Below are 25894 nucleotides of genomic sequence, written 5' to 3'. Positions count from 1 at the left end.
ATGGACTGAAGAGCCTGGTGGGTTACAGTCCATAGAGTTGTAAACTGTTGGACATTACTGAAGCAGTTGAACAAGCACACACACAAGCTTAGTTATACAATTGAGATGTTCATAATGGCATAATATTGTACTGTTGCAAATAGGTATTTACAATTCTTGCTTGTAATCCCTTACCTTCCAAAGAAGCTCTTCCTAATTGCACAATGCTTTACATGGAGAGATGATTTCTGCACCCTCTCTAAACTGATAGCTCCACTCTCTTCTCTTTATTGTTTTTATCAAGCTTTTGTGGCCTCACTAACTGGTTTCAGGGAAACCAATGACACCATGCCGATGCCATCAAGAAATGTCTATTTCATCACCTTCATCCATGATATGGAGGCACCATCCAATCTCCTGGGGCTTGTTAAATCTCTCTCTTCCACTGAAGACCACAAATTCTGCCTTCCAAATTACTCAGGAATTTAGGGCAATAGGCAGATAGGAGTTCAGGTAGTTTAATAGTGAGGGAGTTTCTGCCACATCAAATGATTCTTCAAATGCCTCTCAATACAAAATTATCACATGAAAGCCTGTGCCCAGCCCATAAACAAGGAATCGGAATGCCTGAAGGATTTCAGTGGTGTGCCTACTCAAAAGGTTTAATTAAATAATTAATATTTTAATGTCAAAAGACTCTCACATATTGACTCACAAAATAAGCATTCAGTTGAATTTTTAAAACAACTGGGAAAAAGAAAAAAAAATGAAATTAGGGAAGAAAGGTGAAAGGTCCAAAGTTAGCAATATTCTTATATAAACACAGTGCCTAATTCCCTTCAAATAAGTGCACTAATCCAATGCCATCTGCATTTCAGGTCTTTATGAAACAGAAGGAGAAAGCCCAGAAAGATGAATTTTTTTTTCCCTTTTGTTGTTGTTCAGTCACTCAGTCATGTCTTGACTCTGCTCAGAGTTGCAGAGTCAGAGAGAACTTAGCACAACCAATGGACCACAGCACACCAGGCTTCCCTGTACTTCACCACCTCCCAGAGCTTGCTCAAACTCATGTCCACTGATTCGGTGATGCCATCCCACCATACCGTCCACTGTCACCCCTTTCTCCTCCCTTTCTCCTCCTGCCCTCAATCTTTCCAAACCTCATGGTCTTTTCCAGTGAGTCAACTATTTGCCTCAGGTGGCTGAAGTATTGGAGCTTCAGCTTTCGCATCAGTCCTTCCAATGAATATTCAGGACTGATTTCCTTTAGGATGGACTGGTTGGATCTTCCTGCTTTTTCCCTATAATCTTTGGGATTATGGTTCAGTTCAGTTCAGTCACTCAGTCCTGTCTGATTCTTTGGGATGTCATGGACTGCAGCATGCCAAGCCTCCCTGTCCATCACCAATTCCCAGAGCTTATTCAAACTCATGTCCATTGAGCTGATGATGCCATCCAACCATCTCATCCTCTGTCGTCCCCTTATCCCTCACCTTCAATCTTTCCCAGTGTCAAAGTCTTTTCAAATGAGTCAGTTCTTTGCATCAGGTGGCCAAAATATTGGAGTTTCAACTTCAGCATCAGTCCTTCCAATGAATATACAGGATTTAGGGACTGGTTGGATGAACTGGTTGGATCTCCTTGTTGTCCAAGGAACTCTCAAGAGTCTTCTCCAACACCAAGTTTCAAAAGCATCAATTCTTCAGCACTCAGCTTTCTTTATAGTCCAACTCTCACATCCATACATGACTACTAGAAAAACCATAGCCTTGACTAGATGGACCTTTGTTGGCAAAGTAATGTCTCTGCTTTTTAATATACTGTCTAGGTTGGTTATAACTTTTCTTCCAAGAAGCAAGAGTCTTTTAATTTCATGGCTGCAGTCACCATCTGCCGTAATTTTGGATCCCCAAAAATAAAGTCTGTCACTGTTTTCACTGCTTTCCCATCTATTTGCCATGAAGTGATGGGTCCAGATGCATCTATTTAATCAGTAAGGAGATTAAGCAACAGCAATTTAGACACCCTGGAAATTCTGCTACACCATCTAATATGAAAGTTTGTGTGGTCTGCATGCATGGCCTGTTGACAGAAGAGCTACTAATGCTGAACATATGCTCAAGCTAAAACCCAACAACACCATTCTTAAGTAGATGCCCAACAGAAATGTGAACAGATGCTCGCCAAGAAAATATACCAGCAGCACAAACTACACTTCCCCAGTACTCATCAATAGTAGATGAGATAAGTATATTTTGGTATATTTGCACAAAATGGAATAGTATACAACACAAAGAATAAACTACACACAGTAATACAGAAACTTTCACAAATACGATGTTGAACAGATAAGACCAGAGAGAAAAAAAGTAGATACTGTAAAATTGTGTGTGTGTGTATCTGTAATTACCCTCGTACTAGAAAGGCTCTAAATTCAGTGTGTGCATTGCTTTTGATTATGATAAAATCTTCAGGTAAATTTAGTGTGTGACTAAATATTAGAATTCTTCAACTTTTCAGGAATTTCCAATTAAGGGCAACTTTATGATTCCTTACCAAACTTTTAACATTATATGGAATTCTAAAAAAAGAATGTAGAACATTTCATCATCATTATCCAATCACAAATATTATGCCATGAGTTATATATAACCTCTTTGCTTAAACTGAAGTCAGCTACAGGCCAGAGGGTCTGGAATGAACCATTTTATTCCCCTGAAACCTTCACATTTCAGAGGCTGTGAATCAAGCTTTTCTTCTCACGCATGCCAGTAGAACTAAACCCTAGGATCAGGGCAACTATGTCTGACAGCTTTGGTGTGAAGTATGTCCTAAACCCAACAGAAGCCACACCTCCAGAGGCTTCCATGTTACCCTGCAATAAAAGGGTGAAGCTTGAGTAACTCAGGTCAGATCAGTATATAATATCAAGAGACGAAGCATTTATAAGGGTCTGTGTGAGGCTGTCTCTTGAAAGCATTGTAAAGTCATTTTGAGAGGCTCACCCCTATGAGAAAGTAGAACACTGAAGTCCCTGAGGGAATCTCATAGTACCTGACTGAAGGATATTGAGTCTATTACTTTGAGAAATAGAATTGTACAAAAATATTGCTTATCTAGACAGAGTCCTAGTTGACATTTATGTGCCTTCTAAAATAATGATCCAAAACCTTTCCAGCAAAATCACCATCTTGCCTTGCTATTTCTGCCTTTCTTTAAGAATAAAGTATTATTAGGGCTTTTTAAAAAATTTAAACAAATACATAATTAATAATGCTAATCTCCAAGGACATCATACTAACTCCATCTCCCCTACCTCCAGCCCCCATTTCCAACAAATGTGTGGGATTGACTGCTATATTAAAATAGATAAGCAACAAAGACCTACTGTAGAGTACAAGGAACTCTGTTCAATATTCTATAACAACCTAAATAGGAAACAAATTTGAAAAAGAATCAATACATGAAGATATAAAATAAAATTTTAAAAGAAATGAGTTTAAAAATATTAATGAATGGCAAGAGTAAGAATCTAAGGGAGTTTATGTATTTATCAATTGTCAAGTAAAAGGTATTTTTTAAATGGATTAATAGTTTCTTTTATTAAGGAATAGGTCCAAACGCAGTAAATAGATTATGTGCCTTCATGTGTAACTGGATTCCATATTCACAATGCTCTCCGTATTTTTTGATACCATTATCAACTATTAAAATAAAGTAATCCACCCTGTATTCCCTAGGACCAATATTTCCTCAATAACTTTGATACCATTAACAAATAAGGTAACTCTCTTGTGTACCTTAAATACACACTTTGGTACTTTAGAGCAAAAGTTAATTAAAACATTCTTCAAAAATGTTCCCCTTTAACATCCTGCAAAAAAAAAAAAAAAAAGAAGACAAAACACAAAAACCCCTCTAGTCCAGAACCTGCTATGCTGAATACTACTCACAGATTTCTTTTGAACTCTCTCAACCACTTTGCCCTTCTTTCAACCTGGCCACTTACCAGAAACCCTGAGACCTTCAAGTCAAGCTTTCTCATGCTGTGTCATATTCAATTCTCAATCTGCTAAATGTCAGCCATAGCCCTAAACTCTCACAAACAGTGTCATGTCTTGATTAATCATTTGTTCATTTCCTAGCGAAGCAAACAGAAATAATCAGATGGCTTGCATACTGTTTTCCCTAATTTGGCCCAGGGTCAATGGATGTGAACAAAGCAGAAGCTCATAGTTGGAGAGAAAGACACTCAGGCTTCTGTCTACATCCAGCCTGTGTATGGCTCACAGAGCAGTGCAAACTCTAAAGCGTTTATAAACGGAACTCAGGTAAAACAAAGATGGCGACTAATTCTCAGACTCAAAGTGTTTTAAGCAATATTATAATCCTTTCAAATCAGATGCTCGTAGTGCTTCTGAATTACTGGTGTCCTAAAGGACAAATGAGTATTTGACAGTTCTTGAGAAATTGGGCTTCCTTGGTGGCTCAGCAGTAAAGAATCCTCCTGCAATGCTGGAGCTGCAGTAGACACAGACCCCGTGGACTGTAGCTCACCAGACTCCTCTGTCCATGGGATTTCCTAGGCAAGAATACTGGAGGGGGTTGCCATTTCCTCCTCCAGGGGATTTCCCTGACATGGATTGAACACAGGTCTTCTGCTTTGCAGACACATTCTTTACCAACTGAGCCACCAGGGAAACCATTAACTACTCTACCATCAATTGGAGAAGGAAACTGCAACCCACTTCAGTATTCTTGTCTGGAGAAACCCATGAACAAAGGAGCCCAGTAAGCTACCACCATCAATAACAAGTGATTCAAGAAGTGAGCTCAAGAAGCAGTCAGGGCTTGAGACTTTTACACGGAAGAAATACAGACACTGAGAAAAAAAAGAAAATCTTTCTCCATTGGATCATTATGCTTAAGCTTGCAAGCAGCCATATTCCATACCGCTGGGGAGATGTAATCTGCAGACAGAGAAAATGAGAGAAAAATACAGATAAGCAGAAACAAGAGCAGAGCAGAAGCCCTGTTCAGACTCATCTGTTCCTTAAATGCAAAGATCTCTGAAAAGTAGTCTCTCCAAGTGGCTGAAACATTAGTGATGACAAATTTTATTTCCAGAGGCAGCACGTTGTGTTTTTTACATCTCATATTTTCTTCCATATAATCAAATAAAAACTACTTCCCTTTAAATTCTATCCTGGTCAGATCTCCAGAACCATGGGATGAGGCTATTTCATCTATTGCATGACAGCCTTTTATATACTTAAAGATACCCTGCATTTCCCTGGACCTTGTTTTCCCCAAGTTCCCAAGTGGCTCAGTAGTACAGAATTCACCTGCCAGTACAGGAGATGTGGGTTCGATCCTTGGGTCAGGAAGATCCCCAGGATAAGGAAATAGCAATTCACCCATGGACAGAGAAGCCAGGCAGGCTACATGGTGTCACAAAGGAGTGGAACGTGACTTCGAGACTAAACCACAAGAACAAGCATTGTTGCACAGCTCCACTAAGAGAGACAAAGCTGGTTGGGAGTGAAGATAAGTGGAGTCCAGTAGGACACATCTTTTGTTCCTAAAGAGGATTCTCTGCCAGGACACGGGTAATAACTAAGTAGACAGGATATTAGTTGCAGTCTGAGTATAGATGTGAAATATAACAAAAAAGGTAGCACACGTAAAACAGAGGAAGAACAGGAGTAAAATGGTGGGAAATGGCTTCAAAAGCAATATTATTATTTCTAACAGAAGAACAGGTGAGATAAAATTATTGAGCAAATTTTTAAAATTTCAACAAAGCTCTTTGAGTGCCTAATAGGTGCTACAGAAGTTCATGTGAAAATCTTATTCAGTACCACCAAATTAAACATGGAAAAATGAAACAAATTTGAAAACTAGTGGCTGTTAGGGATTTTTAAGTTAATTGGCAGAAAACTCAGATTGTTCTAAAATCAGGTTGCAGATAAGACATGAGCTTAAATTGAGAATATCAAAATATGAAAATCAGCTGAAATAAGAACATTTTACTCCTACTGGTAATTGAGATAAGAGCAGAGCATGATTTGTTGAGGGGGCAAGTTTCCTTTACCTGACACTTTCTCCAACTTCAATGTCACATCAATTCTGAATGGCCAGCATAAGTCTGGGATCTTTCAGAGTTATAATAGTGATTTTAAAATTTTTAATATGAATTTGCAGTGAAGGCTTTCAAAAAATCAGTTAAGTTTATTCTAATAATTACACATGTATTTAAGATTAAAAGAGATTATTTTTAAAATAGAAATTCTCTTAAACTATTTGAGTCAATCATTTAGCCTTATAAATGAAAAGTCTTTTGTATGGTTAAGCTCAAATGAACTTTATTTAGTCTGTTTTTTAACTTTTTGCTTGGAGTGTAGTAGATGGTGTTTCTATACAACCCCAAGGAATAACACGATTATTTTTTTTCCTTTGATTTGTGAATTCTCACATTTCAAGGACTTAAGAGGTTTTCTCTAGACTGCACTACAGGAGTGCAATCTCTGGCCTCATTTATACTGCAAACTCCAACAGTCATTGGTTTGGTAGAAAATGTACTACTGTGCATGAATAAAGAGCAGACAGGTTTGAAGTCAGAAAAAACCCTAGATTCAATTCTGAAGTCTCCAATTCACAAAGACGTTCTGAGTCTCTCTCTTATCCATGAAACCAAAATCATAGTTTATCAACAGCAAACAATTTGATTTTTTTAAAAATGGGCAGAAGCTGTGAATAGACATTTTTCCAAGGAAGACATACAGATGACCAACACATACATAAAAAGATGCTTATCATCACTAATCATCAGGGAAATGCAAGCCAAAACCATAATGAATATCATTAATCATCTGTCAGAATGGCTATCATTAAAAGGACAAGAAATAAGTGCTATCAACGATGTGGAAAAAAGGGAACCCTCAGACACTGCTGGTGGGAATGTAAATTGATGCAACCACTCTGGAACACAGAATGGAGATTCCTCAAAAAGTGGAAACTAGGACCCCTATATGATCCAGTAAGTCTACCCTGAATATTTATCTGAACAAAACAAAAACACTAATTAGAAAAGATGTATGAATCCTTATGTTCATTGCAGCATTGTTTATAATAGGCAAGATATGTAAGCAACTTAAAGTGCCCATCAGCAGATGAACTGATAAAGAAGGCGTGATACACACACACACACACACACACACACACGTATACACAGTGGAATATTACTAAGCCATAAAAAGAAACCCTGTCATTTGAAACAGCATGGGTGGGCCTTAAGGACATTATGCAAAGTAAAACAAATCACCATGCAGAGATATAGGCTATGTAAGCAAGGGGAAACAGTAACTACTGGAGCAGGAATACACCAAGTGTAATGCAGCATCTATGACTGACCATAATTCCAATATGTCATCATCAGGATACTGTTTTGCTCCAGAAACAGTTTAAAAATACCTTTTGCCAGGCACTGTGGTTGTCCCTGGAAATTTGTAGCTCAGTAGTATTAAGTGAGTGTATATAGTTTTTCATTTAGCATTTCTGCTAGAACTCACCCCTTGGAATTGTCAGTAAAACCAATTCTTGGAGACAAAAAATTAGGAATAATATGAATTGCTTTCTCTTGAAGAGGCTATGGTTTAGGAGCAGATGGGCAGACAATTTCACATGTATGTGCTAATCACATTGTTAGATCTATTTATAAGGTGTTTCAGCCCATGCAGGAAGTGCTCTTGTCTTGGACTGGGTGAGGGAAACAACCATCTATGAATGTTTTTTAAGGAAGTAATGCAGAGGTTAGCTTAGAAGACAATAAGCACAGGAACTATCCAGGGAGGGCCAGAAAGGCACCGTGGCAGGTGCCATAAGCCCTTTGGCAGCACTAGACTGGCAGTTTGAGAGACACAGTCTTTCAAAGTTTGACATTACCTGAAACTCTCATGCTTTACCATCTTTCCAGGACAAACAAAAAGTAGAAAGCATTGTCAGCATTCAAGATCATTCACAACTTAGAAAACACAGTAGCAATTTCACAAAAATCACCACAAAGGATGTCCACTGTTATGCGATACTTTTATGGGCTGTCTAGCAATAAAAAAGAAATGAAAATAATATTTATGGTTAATATCAGGAGAATATAAAAGTATTTGTATTTGATAAGAATGTCTTGCATTTGAGAAGAATTTCTTTCTGGGAAATTCAAGAGAATCACTCTGTTGGAACTAAGATGTAAATTCAGTTTTATCTATGTAAGTAACAAAGGTACAAACCTTGATAGATGTCTTATGTAATCAACAATCAGTCAACACATGTGGGAAAAAATTTCCACTCACAATAGAAGCCACAACAAAAATGCTTGCAAGTCTTCGTAATAAGAACTCCTCTGAACTGAACTAATCCGAATATATTTGCTGAGAGACATGGAAGAAGAAGATTTTAAAAGGATGAGAAATACCAAGTCCACAGATGGGAACTTGAACATGATAAGCCAATTCCTCTTTTTTTAGATTTTATGCAAATCTATTGTAGTAAAATGTTATAATGTGACTTTTTGGAACCTGATTATATAAAGTTGTGATTAGAAAAACAATTGCTGAGAGTTACAGAGAAATGTTGCTAAGTATAACAACTAGTATTTATTCCATCATACTATTTATAATCATTTTTATATATTTATATTGAAACAATAACATTTAAAGTATTTCAGTATTGGAACCAATCCCCCCCACCCACTGCTAAATCTACAAGTTAAATATTCACAAAATAAACAACCATATGAACTTACTATGTAGCAAACCAGATGCAGATTCAGTGGGAAAGCAGCACATTGTTCAAATAACTCCTTTAATTACAAGCTCTGCAAATATATTACAGAGAAAATGTAATTAATGAAACCAATGCAACTAAAACAAGATAAGTAGAAATTTACTCAATTTAAGGATGAGGTATGGTTTGAACAAAACCATAAGAACCAAGCAAATGATTTCTACAAACTATCTCATATATAAATTTAAGATTGTTGTGCTTTAGAAAGAACGATAAATGCATTTAGAAGTCATATATGAAAAATTTTGTAACAAAAGAAACAAAGATTTAACAGCTTTAGCATGCTTGGAAAGATTTAATAACTGAACATAAAAGCTTGAGAAAAAGAAAAGAATCAAGGTCTCATAGATTATGAAGCACGGATGTCCAAGAGGGGTTTGAATAGATGGCTAGCCTGAGTGATTAGGGAAACACAGTAATTAAGTTGAGGCCTCCATTTCTTTTGCTGATGAAATTGAAATATCTAATAACTGGTAGATATTATTTCTAAAGAACATATGCATTTTAAGTGCGATGATAAATGCACTTATACAATTTAATGAAATACAAGTGCAGGAAGCATGAATGTGTGGAAAATGATTTGTTAATATGTATCAAGAGGTGCAAAGAGATCCTTAGCATGTGTCACATAGCTAGTGGGAAGCTGCTCTACAGCACAGAAAGCTCAAATAAGTGCTCTGTGATGACCCAGAGGGGCAGGAGGAGGGAGAGTGTTTCAGGAGGGAGGGGGTATACATACACATAGGGCTGGTTCACTTTGCTGTACAGCAGAAACTAATCCAACATCACAAAGCAATTATATGTCAAATTTTTAAAATATGCAAATAATTCAAAGTTTGTGACCGAGTGATATTCTTCCTAGACTATTTTATTAAGGAAATAAAAATATTTATGTAAAAAAAAGTCTTCGGTACTTTATTTTTAAAATTAGCTTTTGATTTTAGAAAAGCTTTTGATTTAGAGAATAATTGCAAAGATCCTACAGAGTTTTCATACACCTCATCCACTACCCCCATTTTTGACCTCTTAAATTAATATCGTACTTTTGTCAGAGTGAATGAACCAATATTGACAGAGTACTGTTAATTAAACTCTACACTTCAAATTTTCTTCCGTTCAGTTCAGTTCAGTCACTTAGTCATGTCTGACTCTTTGTGACCCCATGGACTGCAGCACGCCAGGCCTCCCCGTCCATCACCAACTCCCAGAGCTTATTCAGACCTATGTCCATTGAGTCAGTGATGCCATCCAGCCATCTCATCCTCTGCTATCCCCTTCTCCTCCTGCCCTCAATCTTTCCCAGCATCAGGGTCTTTTCGAATAAGTCAGCTCTTCGCATCAGGTGGCCAAAGTATTGGAATTTCAGCTTCAACATCAGTCCTTCCAAAGTAAATTCAGCACTGATTTCCTCTAGGATAGACAAATTTTCTTCAGTTCAGTTCAGTAGCTCAGTCATATCCAACTCTTTGTGACCTCATGAATCGCAGCACGCCAGGCCTCCCTGTCCATCACCATCGCCCAGAGTTCATTCAGACTCACGGTCATCGAGTCCATGATGCCATCCAGCCATCTCATCCTCTGTCATCCCCTTCTCCTCCTGCCTCCAATCCCTCCCAGCATCAGAGACTTTTCCAATGAGTCAACTCTTCGCATGAGGTGGCCAAAGTACTGGAGTTTCAGCTTTAGCGTCATTTCTTCCAAAGAAATCCCAGGGCTGATCTCCTTCAGAACGGACTGGTTGGATCTCCTTGCAGTTCAAGGGACTCTCAAGAGTCTTCTCCAACACCACAGTTCAAAAGCATCAATTCTTTGGCGCTCAGCTTTCTTCACAGTCCAACTCTCACATCCATACATGACCACTGGGAAAACCATAGCCTTGACTAGACGGACCTTAGTCGGCAAAATAATGTCTCTACTTTTGAATATACTATCTAGGTTGGTCATAACTTTTCTTCCAAGGAGTAAGCATCTTTTAATTTCATGGCTGCAATCACCATCTGCAGTGATTTTGGAGCCCCCCAAAATAAAATCTGACACTGTTTACACTGTTTCCCATCTATTTCCCATTGTCTTAGCTTTTATCTAATGTCCTTTTTCTGTTCCAGGATCCAGTCCATGATACCACATCACATTTAGTTGACCTGTCTGCTCAGGCTTCTCTTGGTTCTGATAATTTTTTAGACTTACCCTGCCTTTGGATGACCTGGATAGATTTTTTTTTCATTTGTTTGTTTTTAAGTTATTATCATTTTGGGCTGTGGTGGGTCTTTGTTGCCGTGTGTGGGCTTTCTCTCCTTACGGCAAGCAGGGGCTTCTTATTCTTTGTGAGGGCCACTCAGCTGCAGTGGCGTCTCTTGTTGTGGAACATGGACTCTCGGCGTGGGCTCAGTAGTTATAAGTGCTTGGGCTTAGCTGCTCTGCAGCAAGTGGGATCCTCCCGGACCAGGGATTGAACCTATGTCCCCTGGAGCGGAGGACTGAACCAGCAGAGGAGTCCTGACCTGGATAGTTTTGAGAAGGACTGGTCAGATGCTTTGTAGAAAGAAGCTCCACTGCATGCATGTCATGGTTATTACAAAACCATCATCATGATGAGCTGCGGTTTTTCTAGTAGTTATGTACAGATGTGAGAGCTGGACCACAAAGAAGGCTGAGTACTGAAGAACTGATGTTTTTCAACTGTGGTGCTGGAGAAGACTTGAGAGTCCCTTGAGCTTCAAGGAGATCAAACCAATCAATCCTAAAGAAAATCAACCCTGAATATTCATTGGAAGGACTGATGCTAAACCTCCAATACTTTGGCCAACTGATGTGAAGAGCTGATATTTTGGGAAAGATGCTGATGCTGGGAAAGATTGAAGGCAGGAAGAGAAGGGGACAACAGAGGATGAGGTGACTGGATGGCATCACCAACTGAGTGGACATGAGTTTGAGCAAACTCTGGGAGATGGTGAAGGACAGGGAAGGACAGGGAAGCCTAGCGTGCTGCAGTCACAAACAGTCGGATGTGACTTAGCCACTGAACAAGAATAATGAGTTTAGGAGTTTGGGGAAGAATACCACAGGGGTGAAGTGTCATTTTCATCACATATCAAGTTTCAATACTGTGACTCATCGCTGTTGATGTCACCCTTGATCTCTTGGCTGAGGAGGGGTTTGTTGGGTTTCTACAGTTTTTACACATTTTACTCCTTCAATTTATTGTACTCTGGAAGGAAATCACTCTGTGCAGTCCACACTCAAGGAGTGGGGAATTTTGTTTTTTGGAAAAAAAAAATAATAATAATCACCTTAGCTCTAGAAATATAACACTGGTTAATTCTGATATTTCTGTAAAGGAAGTCATTACATAAGCATTAAAAAATACCATTAAACTTTTCTCATGAGAGAAAAAGTGAAAGAAGCCTGCAAAATAATATGAAAGTACATAAATATGCAGTAGTCCCCCCTCTCTGTAGTTTGTATGGTTTCAATTTCACAGTCAATTTTGGTCCCAAAATATTAAAAGAAAATTCAGAAATAAAGAAAGCCAAAGTTCCGACTCACACGCCATTGTAAAGAGCTGATAACCTCTCTCATTGTCCTCCTCTGTCTGGCCTGTGACATGAACCATTTCTCTGTCCAGAGAATACTACCTGCCAGTCGCTCAGGAGCCCTCTCGGTTATTAGGTGTCCTGCAGTACCACAGCGCTTGTGTTCTAGTCACCTTCTTTGAGTTAACAATGGCCCCAAACTGCAAGGCTAGTGAGGCTAGCATTGGGATACACCAAGCAGACATTATCGGAGAAGGCAATGGCACCCCACTCCAGTACTCTTGCCTGGAAAATCTTATGGACGGAGGAGCCTGGTGGGCTGCAGTCCATGGGCTTGCTACTAGTTGGACACGACTGAGCGACTTCACTTTCACTTTTCACTTTCATGCATTGGAGAAGGAAATGGCAACCCACTCCAGTGTTCTTGCCTGGAGAATCCCAGGGACAGGGGAGCCTGGTGGGCTGCCGTCTATGGGGTCGCACAGAGTCAGACACGACTGAAGCGACTTAGCAGCAGCAGCAGCAGCAGCAGCAAGCAGACATCATAAAGTGCTTCCTTTAAGTGAAAGGTTAAAGTTCTCAATTTAATAAGGAAAAATAATATGTTGTGGTTGCTAATCTATAGGAGGAATGTGTGTGTGCATGCTCAGTCACATCCTACTCTGCGACCCGGTGGACTGTAGCCCACCAGGCTCCTCTGTCCATGGGATTCTCTAGGCAGGAATACTGCAGTGGGTTGCCATGCCCTTCTCCAGGGCATCTTCCCGACCCAGGGATCGAAGCCAGGTCTCCTGCATTGCGGGCAGATTCTTTCCTGTCCGAGTCACCAGGGAAGCCCCAAAACTTTCTCATAGGTATGTATATACAGGAAAAAGGATATGATGTGGCAATTCCATACCATCTTTGTCTTCAGGTGTCTACTGTGTGTCTTGGATAAGCGGAGACGTTTGTGTAATAGAATACTGTAAAAAAAATTAGTGTTTATAAGATCAGCTTAAACATGCTTCCTTTTATGTTTCTGAGTTCCTCCTGCTTTCTAAATCAGAAATGTAATTTTCAAAAGCTAAATTAAGGCATTTTTCCCATGAAACAGATATGTTTACCAGTTGGCCTGGACATGTTTATGTTGGCCGAACAATATATTCACTCCTGTAGACAGGACCAGAATCCACAGAATATAGTTTTCTCTGTTTCCTTTGTTCTTTCTGAATAACTCATCCCCACATGCTCAAACACCCAGATTCATATTCACACAAAAATACACACTCTTTGTTTGGATTTGTTAATACCATACACATACAGTACCAATGTTCATTGTCATCAGTGTTCATTGGCCAATGTCCTCATTGGCTACCCTTTTACAGACTTACAGTAAATGCAGACTCTTGCCCACTTAAAACATTTTTATTGGTCTCTGCCAAGATTAGCATATTGTTAAGTTTAGGGTCACTCTCTTTCTCTCAAAAGCTGTTACTAAACTGTTTTACTTTAAGCAAGTTGTCAATCAACAGACTGTTCTAAAAAATAGTGCAGAGACATCTCAGCTACCCTTTATCCAATTTCCCCCAAGAGCAACATCTTGTTAAGACTGTAGTACAACATCATGCCAGCTTTCATACAATCCTCTGATCTTGTACTTAGATTTCATCTGTTTTACTTCTCGTCATTTGTATGTATTTAGTTCTATGCCTTTTTTTTTAAATCACATGTATAGGTTCATGAATCTGCCACCATCATCAAATACAAAGTAGCTCTGTCAACTCAAGGATCCCCCTTGCTAACCTTTTATTACCATACCCTCTCCTGTCTGACCTCTGTGCCCCTTCTCTAATTCTTGGAAACCATTCATCTTTTCATTTCTGTAACTTGTCATTTCAAGAATGTTACATAGATAGATTCATATCATATGTGACCTTTTAAGATTGGATTCCTCCCAATTAGCATATAATTCCCTTGAGTCATTTAAGTTATAGCATGTATCAATATTCCCTGGCTTTTTATTGCTGGGTAGCATTTCACAGCATAGTATGCACAATTGCTTATTTAAATACTCACCCACTGAAAGACAGGTAGGGTGACTCTTTGCTAGTTTGGACCATTATGAATAATGCTACTCTAAACATTTCATACAGGTTTTGATGTGAACATATTTCTTTCTTTCACGAGGACAAATGCCTATTGAAGGCTTAGTTGCATATTTAGTTTTGAAGGATTTATCAAACTATTTTTGTTAATTGAGCCTATCCTTTCCCCATATCCTATTAGGAAAAACACAGAAAAATAATGGCATAGCTAAAATGCTTCCTAAAATTGTCAGAATAGAAATAAATAAAAAATCTTTAATACAAATTTTATCGGTGTATAGTATGCAACCTGGAATTTGCATGATCATGAAGTGCAGCTTAATGGTTTTCCATAAGCTAAATACATGTGTTATCAGCACCCAGGGCAAAGAGCAGACGGATACCTGGATCTTGAAAGAGCTTAGGCTCCTACCCGTAACCCACACCCCCTGGGTAACCATAGTCCAGATCTCTAACTACACCAGGCTCCGGTCTACTATCAAAATTTACATGCAGGGTTTCAAACTGTATGCATTTTTACATCTTATTTCTTTTGTTGAATCTCGTGTTTCTGAGATTAATCAGTGATTTGGCATATGTGGCATATAACAAAGCTCATCCATTCTCATTTCTGTGTAGTCCTCCAGTGTATGAGTTTACCCCCAGTTAGTTACCCATTTTACTTCCAGTTATGTTTCAGTTGATCCCAGTATTTAGCACTTATGGACAGGACTGGTCTGTGTCATTCTCCTATGTATCTCTTGATGAGCGTATAGAAGCATTTCTTTTGAGTGTAAAGCGTGAGAATAGCTAGCTCAGGTGATAGGCATATACTCAGGTTTAGCAGATTTAAAAAGGGGAAAAAATTCAGGAAAAAAACAAAGCCAAAGGTATTCTTGGGGATCTGTCAGATATGGAGGTTCTTAATTTGAGATGTCTCCTAAACAACTTACCAAATGCTTTTCTAAAATGATTGTGCTACCAAATGGATGGACTGAACTTTTGGGAGGGTGGACTGCAGGGTGACTGAAAGGACAGTGTATGTTCATGAAATGGTAAAATAGCCCTAGAGTGACTTTTTTCATATTATTTTATATCAAAGAGAAATAAACTTAGTTTGTATAAGCCACAATAAGCAAAATGCACAGACATCACTTTGATGACAAAGTTCTATATAGTCAAAGCTATGGTTTTTCCTGTAGTCAGGTACAGATATGAGAGTTGAACCATAAAGCAGGTTGAACACTGAAGAGCTGATGCTTTTGAACCATGGTGCTGGAAAAGACACTTGAGTCCCTTGGACTGCAAGGGGATCAAACCAGTCAATCCTAAAGGAAATCAACCCTGAATATTCATTGTAAGGACTGATGCTGAAGCTGAAACTCTAATATTTTGGCCACCTGGTGTGAAGAATTGACTCATTGGAAAAGACCCTGATGCTGGGAAAGATTTAAGGCAGGAGGAGAAGGGGATGGCAGAGGATGAGATGGTTGGATGGCATCACCGACTCAATGAACATGAGTTTGAGCAAACTCAGGGAGATAGTGAAGGACAGGGAAGCCTGCTGTGCTACAGTCCATGAGGTTGCAAAAAATCAGACACAATTGAACAGCAATAATAACTGCTTATAGTTTAGCATCTTGTCATTTAGAGAACAGGCTCTTTGAGAGTAAATATATTCTTCTATCCTATGTCTCCCTTTTAACAATATAGTTAATAACCACTAAAATGGTTAAATTAATTGACATTAGCTATATCAGAATGAAATTGGTCATCTAAATTTTAAATGAATTAGCAGGCCAATGGCAAGCAAAGTCTTGTAACACATAACATAGTCAAGTCAGCTTCACATATATGTTCTGAAATTACAGACAGGTTGAATTCCAAAATAATAAGTGGCTCTACAATTTATCTTGTAATATTATTTATAATTTACTGAATTCAATATTTTTAGATCAAATTTAAAAAAAACTGACCACAAGTTAAGTGAAATATATTACTTGAGAGAAATGCAAATTAAAAGTAATAAGTTATATGCTAAGAGTTAGTTTCAGATGAGATTTGAAAAATAGATGGTCAATTAATGAGATGGAAACTATCTGGCGATAATTATTCTCAATCAATCATAAGGTTTACAAGGGAAAGATTTTTACCTCTGGAAAGGAGGAGATTCTGTTTAATTTATATTTGTGTAGAGGGCACCTACTACACATATCTGAGTGTTTTAGATACTTTGATACGAATCAACACATGGAAGAAGGAATAAGTCATCTAAAACCATAAGAAACTCAAAGAAAACCATGGACAATAACGTGTTCCAAAATTTCCAGCACCATTTATATAAAATGGCCTTAGTCTGAGATCTTTACAGCTTCCTATTAGGTGTGTAGGATGGTACCATATAAAAGTGTACACTAAATAACCTCTGCAGCTGGTGATTACAGCCAAGAAACTAAAAAACACTTGCTCCTTGGAAGAAAAACTGTGACCAACCTAGACAGCATATTAAAAAGCAGAGACATTACTTTGCCAACAAAGGTCTGTCTAGTCAAAGCAATGGTTTATCCAGTAGTCATGTATGGATGTGAGAGTGTCCCATAAAGAAAGCTGAGCGCCAAAGAACTGAAGCTTTTGAACTGTGGTGTTGGAGAAGACTCTTGAGAGTCCTTTGGAGTGCAAGGAGATCCAACCAGTCCATCCTAAAGGAAATCAATCCCGAATATTCATTGGAAGGACTGATGCTGAAGCTGAAGCTCCAATACTTTGACCACTTGATGTGAAGAACTGATTCACTGGAAAAGACCCTGATGCTGAGAAAGACTGAAGGCAGGAGGAGAAGGGGATGGCAGAGGATGAGATGGTTGTTTGGTCTTACTGACTCAATGTGGAGATTTAGAGTAAGCTCTGGGAGTTGATGATAGGGAATCCCGGCGTGTTGCAGTCCATGGGGTCCCAAACAGTTGGACATGACTAATTCTTATGTATATATATACATTAAAATAAATAAATATATATATGTATATATATATATATATATACATATATATAAGAAGAGACATAGATATAAGAGTTACACGTATATATGAAGCCGTGAAAATCTGCTTGGAAGAAATAGAGCAAAACACTCTGGACCCTAATCAAGCCAATTTACCAGGAAATGGCTTTTCTCCCAAGGTCAAACAGCAGATGGAGAATGCCCTGGAAAGCCCCCTCTTTGAGTGACTGTGATTTTTTCCAGTGTTGTCCCCAGTTTTGCTTTATTACATCCCTCCCTAGGAAGACACCCACGAGCCAATCATCCCATGTCTTTGTTATTTCCCATCCTTAGTACATCCCACTTCTCAGCCAGCCAGGAACCAGTCCAGAACTCATCCCAGCTTCCTCTAGGCTCCCCTCACATTGCTTCAGTGGGTACCAAACCATAGACTAGGGCCTTCCCTCCTTTCGCTTGTCAAGAGCATCCTGCGGTTCCTCTGGTATGTCTGCTCTTGATTTCTTGAATCAAAAAAAAAATAGATTTTGTAAGAATACAGATTTGCTCCCAGTGATCTTTGGCAATTTAGGTTTTAACAATAATATGAACATATACATATATTTAGAGAGGTATGCATGTACCTGTCTCCTTGGTAACCTATTATCTAACTAGGTAAAACCAAAAGCTCTGGAGGGAACATGCCATCTTTAAGTAGCTGTGTGAACAGAAGAGGCTTGGAGAGAGTTTTCATTGATTACTTACAATTTTATTATTATAGGGTTTACAAAGGATGTGTATTAGTGTTTTCTTTTTTTTTAAGGAGGAGAAATTAGTGAATAAAAAACTAATTCACTTCAGTCAGCTTTCCGTCTCTGTACAAACATACCCAAGCACACACTCTCATCTGCGCACATTCACACAGTACTTCGTAGTAAAATGAACATCTTGAATTTAGACTATAGAAGCCATAGATTTGGAGAAGGAAATGGCAACCCACTCCAGTGTTCTTGCCTGGAGAAGCCCAGGGATGGGGGAGCCTGGTGCGCTGCCGTCTATGGGGTCGCACAGAGTCGGACACGACTGAAATGACTTAGCAGCAGCAACAGCAGCAGCAGCCACAGATTATAGCTATTTCTTTAACTGTTTTCTAAAGTCAAAATCTCTAATTTTAATCTGAAATGTATTTTTCTTCAAGAAAAACTATTAAAATAAGCAATAAAATATATACATATAATTATTACATGTAACTTTACCGCTTATTTATTTACATATATATTGCTTATGTATTACATAATAGACTTTTATTACTTAATGGCCATCTATACCTATATCTGTATATAACAATTGTGTGCTTAAAAAGTTTTGAACTGAGACTCAGTGTAAAGTTTTACTGGCTCAAGACTTAGTTAAATTTATCTCAAGGTATGAGTCTTCCATATATATCTGGCAAGGAGCATGTGGATTAGAAAGAGAACCAAGAGTGGTAATGGGCCATAGTCAACCTTAATTACTTGCCATTGCTGTTCTCGCTCCTCTAACAGGGAACACAGATGGAAAAGTAATTAATGCATAAACTAATTAGTCATCTCATTTGCCAATTGAACATGATAAATAAAACAGATTGCAGGAAATACTTAGCAGGTTGAAGTAAGGTGAGACCCGTAGGGTGAGATAAAGAGATACGGTTGCATCGGCAATAAACCATAACAGCAATTATCCACTTTCTTACATATTGCTTTAGCAGGGAGGCAATAGAACAAAAACACAAATCACGCTAGGTTTTTTTTGGTTTGTTTTTGTTGCTTTGGATAAAAATATGGCTGAGGACATCATATACTATGTCAATAAGTGTTTTGGCAACAAATTAGATTCAGTGTCATAATTATTATGCATAAATCCAAATTTGAAAAAAATCTATCCACCATCTAATCTACCATTATAAAACAGCCTCCCTCTTTTTATAGTGTGGCAAATACATTTGCAACAGAATAGTCAAAGTATAGTTTTTTCAATTGTGACTTCTCTTTAGAATCATTTAGTCTGAATTCACCTTGGTCAGAAAAAAACATTATTATATTAAATATTTATATTAAAACATTGCATGACTGTTTGAGCACAAGGTGATGTACTACTCTTGTGAGTGGGTTTTCCATATATTTCACTAAAAGTTGTAGAAATGGAAAGGAATTAAAATCAAAATGTGTGATAAATATCTGTTCTTAAATCACCTTTCTTTCCATGTTGTTTGCAAACAGTTAAACTACTGGGTTCTTTATATTTAAGTGAGAAAAGTTTGGAAGCATGTGGGGGAAAAAGTCAAGATAGTGGACAACTGAGAGATGCCACTTCCCATGAGAGCAAGTAAATAAGAGTGGTGGGTACAGAAAGGATTTTAGACAGTTTGCGTTTATCTTCCACCTCAATTCTCATTTTGGGCATTCCTAGAAACACCAAGCCAGTTACCTGAGTATTGCATAGTGAAGTTGGGGCTGTAACATGCTAACTTATGACAATGGATGCGAAAGATTTTTTTTAATTTCAAAACGTCATACAAATATAAGATGTGAATATCATGTACCTACCTGAATTTCGAACATAACCTTATATTGTTGTTATCTATTTTCTCGGTAGTCAGTAATGCTAAACAAGATTGATCTTCAGTTTTCTTCTAAAGAACTATTACGCAAGAAGTCCATTATGTTGTCTGGGAGAATGCAGTTTGATGGATTTCAACTGCATAGCTCAGAGATCAGAGACCAGATTTCCTGTGAAATGCACACACAAAAAATTGGACCTTTGATTGAAGCCCCACAATTCTCAGCTTTGCTTAAAACAGAGCAGTCCTGCAGCCATCTTTTTTTTCATAATAGATTCTTCTTATCCCTGAACAAAAGATTTTATAGTTTAAAACGTTCCTACAAGTATATTTATGGCACATATATTCCGTATAGTTTAGAGTCTTTTTTTTTTGTCTGAATATAGTACACCCTAATTATAAAAAGAAATTGGGCTATAATTTTGTTTTCTATATGCAGTAAAATCCTCCTTAACCCCAAAACTAAAAATAATCACTCTTATTCTTCCAGAGCTTTTCATGTGGATATGTGCTTATATGAAAGAGATTTCACTCTGTATAATTTAGAATATAAGGTGCAGATATTGACACATCCACTTAGTCTATTTCATCCATTTTTATGAACCTACAATTTCTAATTTCTAAATTTTCTTTCTTTGCAGCTATTTCAAATGCATTTAATATCTCATCACATGCAGAGTTTGCATGCTACAGTCCTCCATTTCATATTCTACTTGATCATTAAAAGATATGTTGTCGACAATATTAGGAAACAAAAAAGCAGGGACGTCCCTGGTAGTCCAGTGGTCAAGAATCTGCCTTGAAATGTAGGGGACACGTAGATCCTGGGTTAGGATGTTTGAATCCCACATGCCAAGGGGCCACTAAACCCCCACCTCGAAAAGAAAGATCTCAGATTACACAATGAAGATCCTGTGTCTCAACTAAGACCTGGCACAGCCAAACAAATAAATTTTGCAAAAAAAAAAAAAAAAAAGACAAGAAAATAGTGCTTGTGGATTATCTAATTTGGATAAAGGGAAATACTTATGCATAGAAATTAATGTAATTAGAACCATTAACCAGTGTATTTTGATAAATAAGAGAAAAATATATGCCTAAGACATTTTATATTTTCAGAAAGGCTTCACATATACACTCTACAAAGTTACCCTTTGTGGTTTGAAGGGTCAATATTACTGTAGCCATTTGACAAACAAGGACACTGAGTTCATGAAAAAGGTGGAAGTGGCATGGATGGAATCTTCTCTCAGATGTTTAAATTCCTTCCTTGAATGGCTAACATTATACCGGTGTAATCACTGAAATACATCTGATAGCAAAGTTAACTGATATTCCATTTTGAGACTGAAGAGTGATAATAAACACCCGGACATTATAATTTTGAAGTTTCACATGTAATCAAAGTCAAAGTTTCTTTTTTTTTTTTTCAAAATTATATTGTAACAGCAGGAAGAGTGCAGCAAATTTAGGGTGTGCAGTTCAAAGCGCTGCTTCACTTAACTCCAGCAGTCATAACACAACTCATTAGGAGATAGGTGTTAGGCTCTTAGAAATGGGCCAGTGAATATGCTGATCACTCATATGCATTATATGTTTTAATCTCTACAACCACTGTATCAGAGTTTGTGTTATCTTCTCTGCTTTACAGATGAGAAAACTGAAGGCTAAAAGATTATACTTTGTCCCTTGTCCCTCAATTAACAAAGAAGTGCCTGTCAAATTCTAGACTCATGGAATACACTACTATTTTATGCTGCTTCTCAGCAGTAAAAGGCTGAAAATTACTGACATATTTAAATCAATGCAAGAGCCCTCTATTTAGATCCCAAGGAAAATCCTAGAATGAGGGTCTAGCATAGCAGTGTGTTATTTTTCACTGGAGCAAAAAGGCGATAAAGAAATAAACAAGACAGTGATGACAAAAACAAATGTTCTATTAATTGGGTCACGAAAGTTTATTAATTTTTACTTTGTGCTGAGCACCTCAGTGGGGTTTCCAGGTGGCTCAGTGGTAAAGAATCTGCCTGCAAGGCAGGAGACTTGGGTTCGATCCCTGGGTCAGGAAGATCCCCTGCAGAAGAAAATGGCAACCCACTCCAGAATTCTTGCCTGGAAAGTCCAATGGACAGAGAAACCTAGCAGGCTACATGGGGTCACAAAAGTGTCAGACATAGTTTAGGAACCAAACAACAATAAGCACCTTAATAATGCAAATATCACTCAATTAAAGTTCAGTCCTCAAAGAGCTAAGGTCTTATACATGACACTGACGTTCTAGCAGCTCATTGATCACCTCTGCTCTCCTCAATGTGCGGATATCCCACTTGACCACATTTGCAAGCTCTGGGACTGGTCTCAATATTTCAGGGCTTTGTGGAGATTTTTCTGTTTGTCATGAGTTGTGTTGTATCAGACAACAGGGTACATGGGCTGGAATAATTATATTATTCCTATTATTTTGTAGTGAAAACCTCCTTTTGAATCAGTCTTTTCATTTTTATTTCTATCAACCCCATTCCATTTCTGTCATCTTCTTTTACATCTTCTCTGCATTCTACTGATAGAAAGTTGACCCAGAGACAGGCAAGTTTAGCCTTACTTGAAACTTCTCATTTAATAGAGGTCAGAGAAAAGCCAGACATTTTTCTCTTCATTTTTCATGAGTGGACTGCAGGACTTTCTGGGGAATATTTCTTGAAATGCCAAACCAGATGTTGTAAAATGTCTTCTGCCCAGTGCTAAAACCTTTTCTCCTAAAACCTCTTAAAATTTAATAGCAGAAATATATCATATTAGCACCCAGACTGCTACATTAAAGTAACATTACTGTTCTTGAGTTACACCCTCCATGATCCAGTAAATTCTGAGAAGTCTCCATTCTTACTTTGTGCATCAACATTCAGTCTTTAGTGTTTATGAAGGTGGACATCCAGCACAGGAAATAATTTATATTCACCAATAGGCACTGACAAGTTGGGCCCAACGAGGTTATATATTATAGATTTCAACAATTGTCAGAAATATTTATTGAGAACCCATTGTGTGTAGATCAGTGAAGTTCATGCTCTGTGGGGGCACACAAAGTGAAATAGATGGCGAGGACCTTTACCCTCAACCAACTTGAAAAGTTCTCAGAAAGGATCCATAAATCAAGCTGAAGATTATATTAGATGACTTTTACATTTCCTTCAACTCGAAACTTCCATGAGCCTTTCATTGTGTCTTCCTTTTATATGTTCTAATGTAATTCCACTTCACCAAAAAAAAAAAAAAAAGACTCGAGATGGCTTGTCACAAGGACTCATTTATTTAGTCTAGAAGACTTAAAAATAATTGAGTAATTACCATAGGAAGCTGAGACAAGTTGGTTACTTAAATGGAGCATTAAATTATACTTACTTTTATTTATGGGAGTGATTCCTAAAAGGCTTTACATTCTACATTGGGACAGGAAGAAGAAAAAGAAATAAAGCAGGCTTTCTGAGACTTTTCCATCTAAGATTAACTAGATTGTTGCTTTGAGAAAGGGAGTTCAGAGATTCATGGGATTCCATGCAACCTGATTCCCACTTAAATCAGGAAAAAAAAAAAAAATACAGTTGAAGTAGAATCCTTCTAAGAGAGGAGGAAAAAAGCAGGAGTATGGTGGTGTACATCCATCTGTGAGTCTAGAACTTCCTGAGCTGTGGAACACCTGATTGAAAGGTGGGAGACAGGCTAGAACAGTTTTTTTTTTTTTTTTTTTTAAGAACAGTCTTAAAGTTGCATCTGCCTGAAAAGCACATGTTTTATCTCAAGTATTTGTTATAGACTGATATGCTAATCAAGGTTTATAAAGATGTGTTTTTTAGTCCTTGTAAGATATTGGTAAAAGAAACATTCTCCATATCAAGAACCATCATTAAGATTGCTTCTGGAGGGCTGGCATTTAAGGCATAGAAGCAGATCCTGGTGGTGGAGCTAGGCGGGCAGAGCCCATCTGGGACCACCCCTTGCGACACCATTGCCATTTCAATCACCTGTAAGATAAAGAGAAGGGTTTCAGGTCGTCAAAGCAGACTCTTCATTGGTGTGGAATTCTATGAGCCATTTATAGATTGGCGATAATTTAAGACACTTTGAGGGACATAATAGAAAAAATATCTTCAACAGGGATTTTGCAGAAGGTACAAAAGAATTTTTCACATGGTTGCAGTTTTTAATGAGCGTTGAAAAGTTTTAAGGGTAGGATAGCAAATTGTAGTTCTGTTAAATAATATCTACGTGTTCCTTTAAGTCTGAAAGAAAGTTAAAGGAGTAAGTTCTTAAAAAGTCCAATAATATCCCCATTGAAGTATGTATTGGGTGGCTTTGTTGTTTTATTATAGAGGGAGGAGAAAGGAAACCACTGAGACAGTTTGAGTACTGCTAAGCGGCCAGGTGGGCACAGCGCTTTCCAATCCTCCTTCTCCCTGGATCTTATTTGATCAATGCACTAATCTTAGAGGGGAGGCTCACTCTTTTTGTCTTTCAGATGCAAAGTTATAGGTTCAGAGAGGTTACATGACTTGCCCTAGATCAGATTGTACGTGAATAACATCTACCTCAGGGTGACCCCAAAACCACAAGACTTTAAAATCCAGGTACTTTCTTCTGCAAAGTGGCTCATCTTGATGACAAAATGCTTTTTGTTTTTGGATCTCCTATGACGGCTACCTTTCAATATAATATTGATTATATTTAGTCCCTGATTATAGGTTGTAAGTCCTTTTGAGGATAAACTGAATATAATTTTCATGTCCCTCTCTCCTACAATTTCTGCTCCAGTGTATATAGATTGTAATATAGCCACTGTTCACCTGGGGCATCCTTCCTCTGTGCTAATTTAAGAAACTACAGATGTGATTTTTCTGAGGGCAACTTGTGAACATTTATTTGTTGAAAACAATTTTAGACAGATGGATTGTAGAGTAACAATTATAAATCAACGTGTCAACCAGTTTAAATGAAAAGTAGTTGGAATCAGTCACTTCAATGCTGAAGGAAGGACTTCATGAAGTAAATATACTACATGCCAGTTTTGAATAAGTAGATGAAAATGGATCGCTGGTGGATATGGGAATTAAATCTGATGACTTCAAATTCAGCCCTCAAATTATGGAAGGACTGACTCACGTTTTCTAAGAAAGCAGAGCTCATTTACAAAGATTTCAGACTACCAGGAACAATGATGATGATAATAGTTAGAATTTACTAAATACTCCCCTGTGTCAGACACTAGGGTCTGTTCTTTGCTAATCAACTTTTATTGATGCCTCAACACAACCCCAAAAGGTTGATTTTTTTAAAAAATATCATTTTACAAGTAAAAATATTAAGATTAGAGTCTACAGGGTTTTGTTTTTTTTTTTCCGTCCAGGGTTCTATAATTAATAAATGCTATAGGCAGGCTTTAAAGCTAGGTCTGTTTGACTTCAGTATCCAAGCTTTTACCCTGGAAAGCAATGTTGAGTTATGAATAAGAATGCTGGCTCTGTTTCACTGTCTGGATTTGAATTTCTACACTGTTACAAGTTATGTGACTTTCCAGCTCCCCAAAGTCTCCGTCTTCTTATTTTGTAAATTGGGGGTGTTGCAAAGGTTAAAATGAATTAATGTGCATAATGTGGCTTCCCCAGTGGCTCCGCAGGTCAAGAATTCACCTGCAGTGCAAGAGACACAGGGGAGATTGTTAGATCTCTGTGTCACATAGACCCGGTGGAGAAGGGAATGGAACGCACGTCAGTCTTCTTGCCTGGAAAATCCCATGGATAGAGGAACCTGGCAGGGCTACAGTCCAAAGGGTGGCAAACAGTCAACCAAGTATGAGAGTGTGCGTACACACACATGAACGTGCTGCTTAACACAAAGTAAGTGAGCGATAAAT

Source organism: Ovis aries, chromosome 7 (assembly GCF_016772045.2).
Source record: "Ovis aries strain OAR_USU_Benz2616 breed Rambouillet chromosome 7, ARS-UI_Ramb_v3.0, whole genome shotgun sequence".
In the NCBI taxonomy this organism is placed as follows: Eukaryota; Metazoa; Chordata; class Mammalia; order Artiodactyla; family Bovidae; genus Ovis; species Ovis aries.
The sequence above is the reverse complement of the archived record's forward strand: the minus strand, read 5'-3'. Positions refer to the sequence as shown.